This window comes from Lonchura striata, chromosome 17 (genome assembly GCF_050655825.1).
Source record: "Lonchura striata isolate lonStrDom1 chromosome 17, ASM5065582v1, whole genome shotgun sequence".
Classification (NCBI taxonomy): Eukaryota; Metazoa; Chordata; class Aves; order Passeriformes; family Estrildidae; genus Lonchura; species Lonchura striata.
In genome coordinates, this window is record NC_140719.1 from 9,151,138 (window position 1) to 9,157,500 (window position 6,363).

Genomic DNA, 6,363 nt, shown 5'->3' on the forward strand with positions numbered 1-6,363 from the left:
GGGCCCCTGGCCCTGACTGCAAAAAATCCTTCTATCGAAGGATGGACCCCACACCGAAGTTGTCCCCACCTCAAACTTGTGCTGCCCTGATAGACCCAAGGGAGCCCTAGAAACTGACATCAGGAACCTGGACTGCTGAGCTTTCTTTCCCAGGGAAAATGGCCAAAGGATGTGCCCAGGGGCTCCTGGCCCTGGGCAGGTACCTCACTGCAAAAAATCCTTATATCGAAGGATGGACCCCACACCGAAGTTGTCCCCACCTCAAACTTGTGCTGCCCTGATAGACCCAAGGGAGCCCTACAAACTGACATCAGGAACCTAGACTGCTGAGTTTTCTTTCCCAGGGAAAATGGAAAAAGGATGTGCCCAGGGGCCCCTGGCCCTGGGCCCCTGGCCCTGACTGCAAAAAATCCTTATATCGAAGGATGGAGCACAGACCGAAGTTGTCCCCACCTCAAACTTGTGCTGCCCTGATAGACCCAAGGGAGCCCTACAAACTGACATCAGGAACCTGGACTGCTGGTTTACTTTCCCAGGGAAAATGGAAAAACGATGTGCCCAGGGGCCCCTGGCCCTGGGCCCCTGGCCCTGACTGCAAAAAATCCTTATATCGAAGGATGGACCCCACACCGAAGTTGTCCCCACCTCAAACTTGTGCTGCCCTGATAGACCCAAGGCAGCCCTACAAACTGACATCAGGAACCTGGACTGCTGAGTTTTCTTTCCCAGGGAAAATGGCCAAAGGATGTGCCCAGGGGCCCCTGGCCCTTACTGCAAAAAATCCTTTTATCAAAGGATGCACCCCACACCGAAGTTGTCCCCACCTCAAACTTGTGCTGCCCTGATAGACCCAAGGGAGCCCTACAAACTGACATCAGGAACCTGGACTGCTGAGTTTTCTTTCCCAGGGAAAATGGAAAAAGGATGTGCCCAGGGGCCCCTTGCCCTGGGCTGGGGCCTCACTGCAAAGAATCCTTATATCGAAGGATGGACCCCACACCAAAGTTGTCCCCACCTCAAACTTGTGCTGCCCTAATAGACCCAAGGGAGCCCTACAAACTGACATCAGTAATCTGGACTGCTGAGTATTCTTTCCCAGGGAAAATGGAAAAAGGATGTGCCCAGGGGCCCCTGGTCCTGACTGCAAAAAAATCCTTATATCGAAGGATGGACGCCACACCGAAGTTTTCCCCACCTCAAACTTGTGCTGCCCTGATAGACCCAAGGGAGCCCTACAAACTGACATCAGGAACCTGGACTGCTGAGTTTTCTTTCCCAGGGAAAATAGCCAAAGGATGTGCCCAATGGCCCCTGGCCCTGATTGCAAAAAATCCTTATATCGAAGGATGGACCCCACACCGAAGTTGTCCCCACCTCAAACTTGTGCTGCCCTGATAGACCCAAGGGAGCCCAACAAATTGACATCAGGAACCTGGACTGCTGAGTTTTCTTTCCCAGGGAAAATGGAAAAAGGATGTGCCCAGGGGCTCCTGCCCCTGGGCCCCTGGCCCTGACTGCAAAAAATCCTTATATTGAAGGATGGACCCCACACCGAAGTTGTCCCCACCTCAAACTTGTGCTGCCCTGATAGACCCAAGGCAGCCCTACAAACTGACATCAGGAACCTGGACTGCTGAGTTTTCTTTCCCAGGGAAAATGGAAAAAGGCTGTGCCCAGGGGCCCCTGGCCCTGGGCAGGGGCCTCAGTGCAAAAAATCACTATATCAAAGGATGGACCCCACACCGAAGCTGTCCCCACCTCAAACTTGTGCTGCCCTGATAGACCCAAGGCAGCCCTACAAACTGACATCAGGAACCTGGACTGCTGAGTTTTCTTTCCCAGGGAAAATGGCCAAAGGATGTGCCCAGGGGCCCCTGGCCCTCTGCAGGGACATCACTGCAAAAAATCCTTATATCGAAGGATGGACCCCACACCGAAGCTGTCCCCACCTCAAACTTGTGCTGCCCTGATAGACCCAAGGCAGCCCTACAAACTGACATCAGGAATCTGGGCTTCTGAATTTGCTTTCACTATGTAGATATCCCTCATTCATTGGCAGGGCCCTGCGATCCCCTTGGTTTTCAGGTCCCACGTTTCCTTTTGCGTCCTCAATGTCAAAACCTCACTGGATTTCCCTCATCTTGCTTCTCCCACCCCCAAGTACTCAGGGTTTTTTTTTCATGCCGAATACCTGTTGTAATCTGACAGTACAAAGCTTCGGCTTGATTTTTTCCGTGCTGGATTTCTCCTTGGGAAATCTGCCACCATATAACCCTAACCACAACCACTTTGCTTTGCTCAGAATTCACAACCTTCAGACCAGCATCATGGCACCTTACCCACTGGCCCTCCACTGGCATCTTCCCAAAGCATTCCAGTAATGCTCCACATTTTCAGTGGGCATCCTGTCTCACCCTCATCCTGACCCTAAAAATACACTAAGGAATTCTAAAATAGCCATTAGGAAGGTATAACAATTCTCTAAAAGATGCCAGAGAAAGCCTTCAAAAATCCCCTAATAGCCCTGCAAAAAAAAACACTCAAGGAAGCCTGCTCTGCCTCCAAACCCCTTCCTGTTGCCCTCTAGCCCACAGATGTCATCCCTACCTTTTCGCAGCGGGTCCTGTTGTCCTCTGAGGGTTCTGGCGTTGTCCTGGTGCGAGGGTCGCTGCCCTGTCCCACTGGGAGGCTTCCGGTGTGGTCTCGCTGTCAGGCTTGCTGTGCTGTGCTGCTGTTGTTAGGGGGGAAAAGGGAAAAGGCTGCTTAGGGTGAGGTTAGGGCTGGGTGAGGGGTGCTGCACCTGTACCCTAACTTGCCTCCTAAGTTGTACCCTGTAGCCCTGATCCCCACTGGACTGTCCAGCCCTCAGACCCTCTCCCTTCACCCCTGACCCCTCCCTCAGCCCCCCAGCCCTCAGGCTCTGGCTGTCACCCTCGAACCCCCCTTTGCCCCTCAAGCCCCCTCTCCTCTGCCCCTCAGCCCCCAGCTTCTCTGTGTCACCCTCCAGCTGCCCCTGCCCCCCTCAGCATCTCTCTGTGTCACCCACTGTCCCCTCCCCTGTTCCTCCCTCAGCTCCCAGCCTCTGTCACCCTCAAGCTGTCCCTCAGCCTCTATGCCATGAAAAGACCCTAAAAAACCCACAAAAATGCCCTAAAAAACCCCTCATCTTCAAAATGTCTTAAAACCCCGACAAAAACATGAAAATAGCCTCAGAATGCCCTTAAAATACAATAAAAATACTCTACTTTTAAAAGCCCCTAAAACACCCCTAAAAACCCCCAAAGAACCTTTAAAAAAAACTCTAAATATTCCTAGAAGAGCTCTAAAAATAGCCCCAAAATCCTTAAAACACATTGATGAGACCCTAAAGAAACACCGCAGCGAGGAAGGCTGGAGAACGCGAAGCCGTGCTCCCGGCCCCGGGCGCAGCGCGGCTCCGGCAAGAAAGCGGCTCCTCCGGCAGGCAGAGGCGGCGCCGCGCCGGGAGACCCCCGCCCGCTGCCCCCGGCCCGGCGGGGCCGGCACCGGGCCCGGGGGGCCCCGGCGGCGCCCAAGCCCCGCGCCCGGAGCGGACGGAGCAGCGGCACCGGCCGGCACCGGCGCAGTGCCCGCGCCGCCTCCCCCGCCCGCCGGCCCGGCGAAAGCTCCGCTCGGCTCCGCACGGCTCGCACCGGCGCAGCTCCGGCGGGCCCGCGGCAGCCCAGCCGCGCCCAGCTCCCCTTCCGCCCCGGCCAGCCCTGGCACTGCCGGCAGGGCTCCGCGCCGGACCCTTCGCTGCCGGGCCGGGGGCAGAAGAAGCGCCCCGAATGCAGCGGCACAGCCCGATCCCCACCCTGCCAGCGCTGCCATGGCTGCAGCTCCCTTCCTCTGAAGCCCCGACACTGACGCCACGCTCCGGCGCTCACCTCACCCCAACAAGGGAAAAGAAATGTGGGCTCCCCTTCAACTGCGTCCCCTAGAAGAACAGAAAAGAAGCGGCTTGCCTCAAATGATGGCAAAAGGGGGCTTTTTACCTCAGTCCAAACCCCTTAAGAGGGGGGACAACAGGACTGCCCCCTCCAATTCAACCTCAGGATGACGAAATTTCAAAGGGAAAGGGGAAAAGTCCCCGTTATAAAAGCACACCGGCTCACCTGCTTGGCTGCTGCTTCTCGGCACAAAGGTTTGTCCCTCAGCTCCTCCTTTGAGCAATGTTCCACGTATCCAAGTGTGTATCCAGGGGATTCCCCGGACCCTGTCCAAAGCGCTCACCGTCCTTCCAGGAGACAGCCCCGGGAGCCCCCCACAAACTCCTCTTCTTCAGCAGCTCCGTGCAAAACCTGGCTGAGGCAAACCCTCACCCTTAAATAACCTCCCCCAGGCAGGACACGCCCCTCGTCATCATCCTGACAGCTCACACCTGTGGCTGCTCTGAGCCCTCATCATCTTAACAACTCACACCTGTGGCTGCTCTGAGCCCTCATCATCTTAACAACTCACACCTGTGGCTGTTCTGAGCCCTCATCATCTTAACAACTCACACCTGCCACTGTTGCCACTCTCCAACAGCGTCTCTCCGTCTCCAGCACACAGCCCACTTCTCACAGACACTGATCCAACACAAATCTGCTACAGGTGTCGGCTTTTCTTAATCCACCTGGTTACACGATTAAAACACATACGTGCATTGATGGTCATTGAGAGAAAGCTTTCCCCTGGAGAAAACAGTCCTTTTGCTGGCACACTTTGATACACCATGGCAAAAAGCAGAATCTGCACCAACTCCTAAGACCCCTGCCGAGGAACCCAGCCCTGCCTGGGACACCCAAAGCAGCAGACCTCGAAAAAGGAGGGGAAAAGTCAAGGTTGGAGTGGAAAAAGAGGACAGAAGTACAGCAGCCTTTAAAAATGCCTGCACGGAGCAATAGTGGGAACCAGTCACATTTCTTCCTTCCTTGCTTTCTGTGATGACATAAATAGGAAGTAAGAACACGTTAAACAAAAGGCAGAGCTAGGATTTTACAGGTCTTTATTTTGGCAGGCTGCATGACAAACACCTCTTCCAGGACTGCGACGCCTTTTGGGGAATGGCAGAGAACGGAGGCAAAAGGTGCCGGGAGCCCTTTCTGTTCCCTTCAGCCCCTGCAGCCCCTCCGGTGCTTTCAGGGCACTCTCTTGGTTCGTTCCTAGAGAAAAAGGCTAGGGCATGATTTTCAAAACTACTGCCCGTCCCCAGTCAGAGTTTCCTACATTCCTGGGTACAAATGAGTAGATGGAGAGAGTGGATGGATGCTGTCCAGCAGTGTCCCCAGGGGCATCTGGAGTGTTCACACTGCTGAGCTGAGAAAAACTCACCAAACCCAGCCCAGGGGCCTGTGATCCTCCACCCACCCGGGGGAACTCTGGGCGCTGTAAACAGAAGCCACAGCGCACACCAGGCTCTGCTGTGCCCAGTGAGGAGTCTCTGTATGAGCCCTGAGCCCTGGCATCGCCTCCCAAACACCACAGAGACCTCTTGTGTCAACAGAGAAAAGCCCTGGAGCAAACGTGTGTCCCCAGCACGATCAACAAGAGATGCAGAATTACCTCCTCAATAAAAACGCTGTTTCGGATGGAAATGTAACCTCTGTCGACTGCGAGGATTTTATAGGAATACTGGCTCAAGAATTCAGTGACTTCAGGGATTCCATACCACAGGTTCCTGGGACTGCTTGGGCATCCAGAGTCTATAGTATTGGTTAAACTGGTAGAGCTGAGGATACTTAGCAGCTTTGTCACAGAGCTGGAACGCCACGCAGGGAGCAAGGGGTTCTCTCAGAGAGTGCAGGAGGCCAGTGAAAACAGCACCAAGGGCCTCCACGACGTCTGCTCCTAGAAAAGCCAAATAAATTAAACTATTGACATGAGCACGGACACTGGGGCAACCTTCCTTACTTTGGGCCTTGCCAGCAGCCCACAGAGCCTCACACAGAAAAGAACTGAACGAGATCAAAAAGTGTTCCTAGTGACCTAGACACATGCTCCTGGCCGCTGAGGAACCTGAAAAACCCTCCAGACATCATCAGCTCTTGCTGAAGCAAATAATCCACCTTCACTGTGTTGTGCCAAAAACACGCCCGGCCCTTAACAGGGAGAGACCCTGCCAGGCACCGCCTCAGAGAAGAACCGAGCTGTACTGGGGGGACACACCCAGCCAACGTGTACAAGTTAAACAGAATTTTCTCTCAGAACTGGGACTTTCAGCACCCCCCAGGCGCTACTCGACTGCCACATACACACAGAGGGCTTCGTGAGGTGCTCTGGGGTTGGCCAGTCCTGCTCCAAGCCCTGCTGATGCCCCGGTGGTTTTAAGGATGTCCTCAAGGAGGTGGTAGAACCTCACAG

The 6,363-nt window shown here is 54.6% G+C and overlaps 1 long non-coding RNA gene across 6 annotated transcripts in view; it reads right to left on the reverse strand.

The window, feature by feature from the left end:
- Positions 1-1,929: 1,929 nt before the first annotated feature.
- The window catches only part of LOC146765877 (uncharacterized), a 5,418-nt gene continuing 984 nt past the window's right edge, over positions 1,930-6,363 (reverse strand). For 2 of the 6 annotated variants that reach the window (XR_014958841.1, XR_014958840.1), the window contains 3 exons: positions 4,134-5,850; positions 3,906-3,955; positions 1,931-2,731 (listed from right to left, as the gene is read on the reverse strand). This is a non-coding gene — a long non-coding RNA (uncharacterized LOC146765877). Of the gene's footprint in view, positions 2,732-3,905; positions 3,956-4,133; positions 5,851-6,363 lie in introns of all 6 variants that reach the window. The other 4 variants (XR_014958842.1, XR_014958845.1, XR_014958844.1 and 1 more) reach the window with 4 other exon arrangements.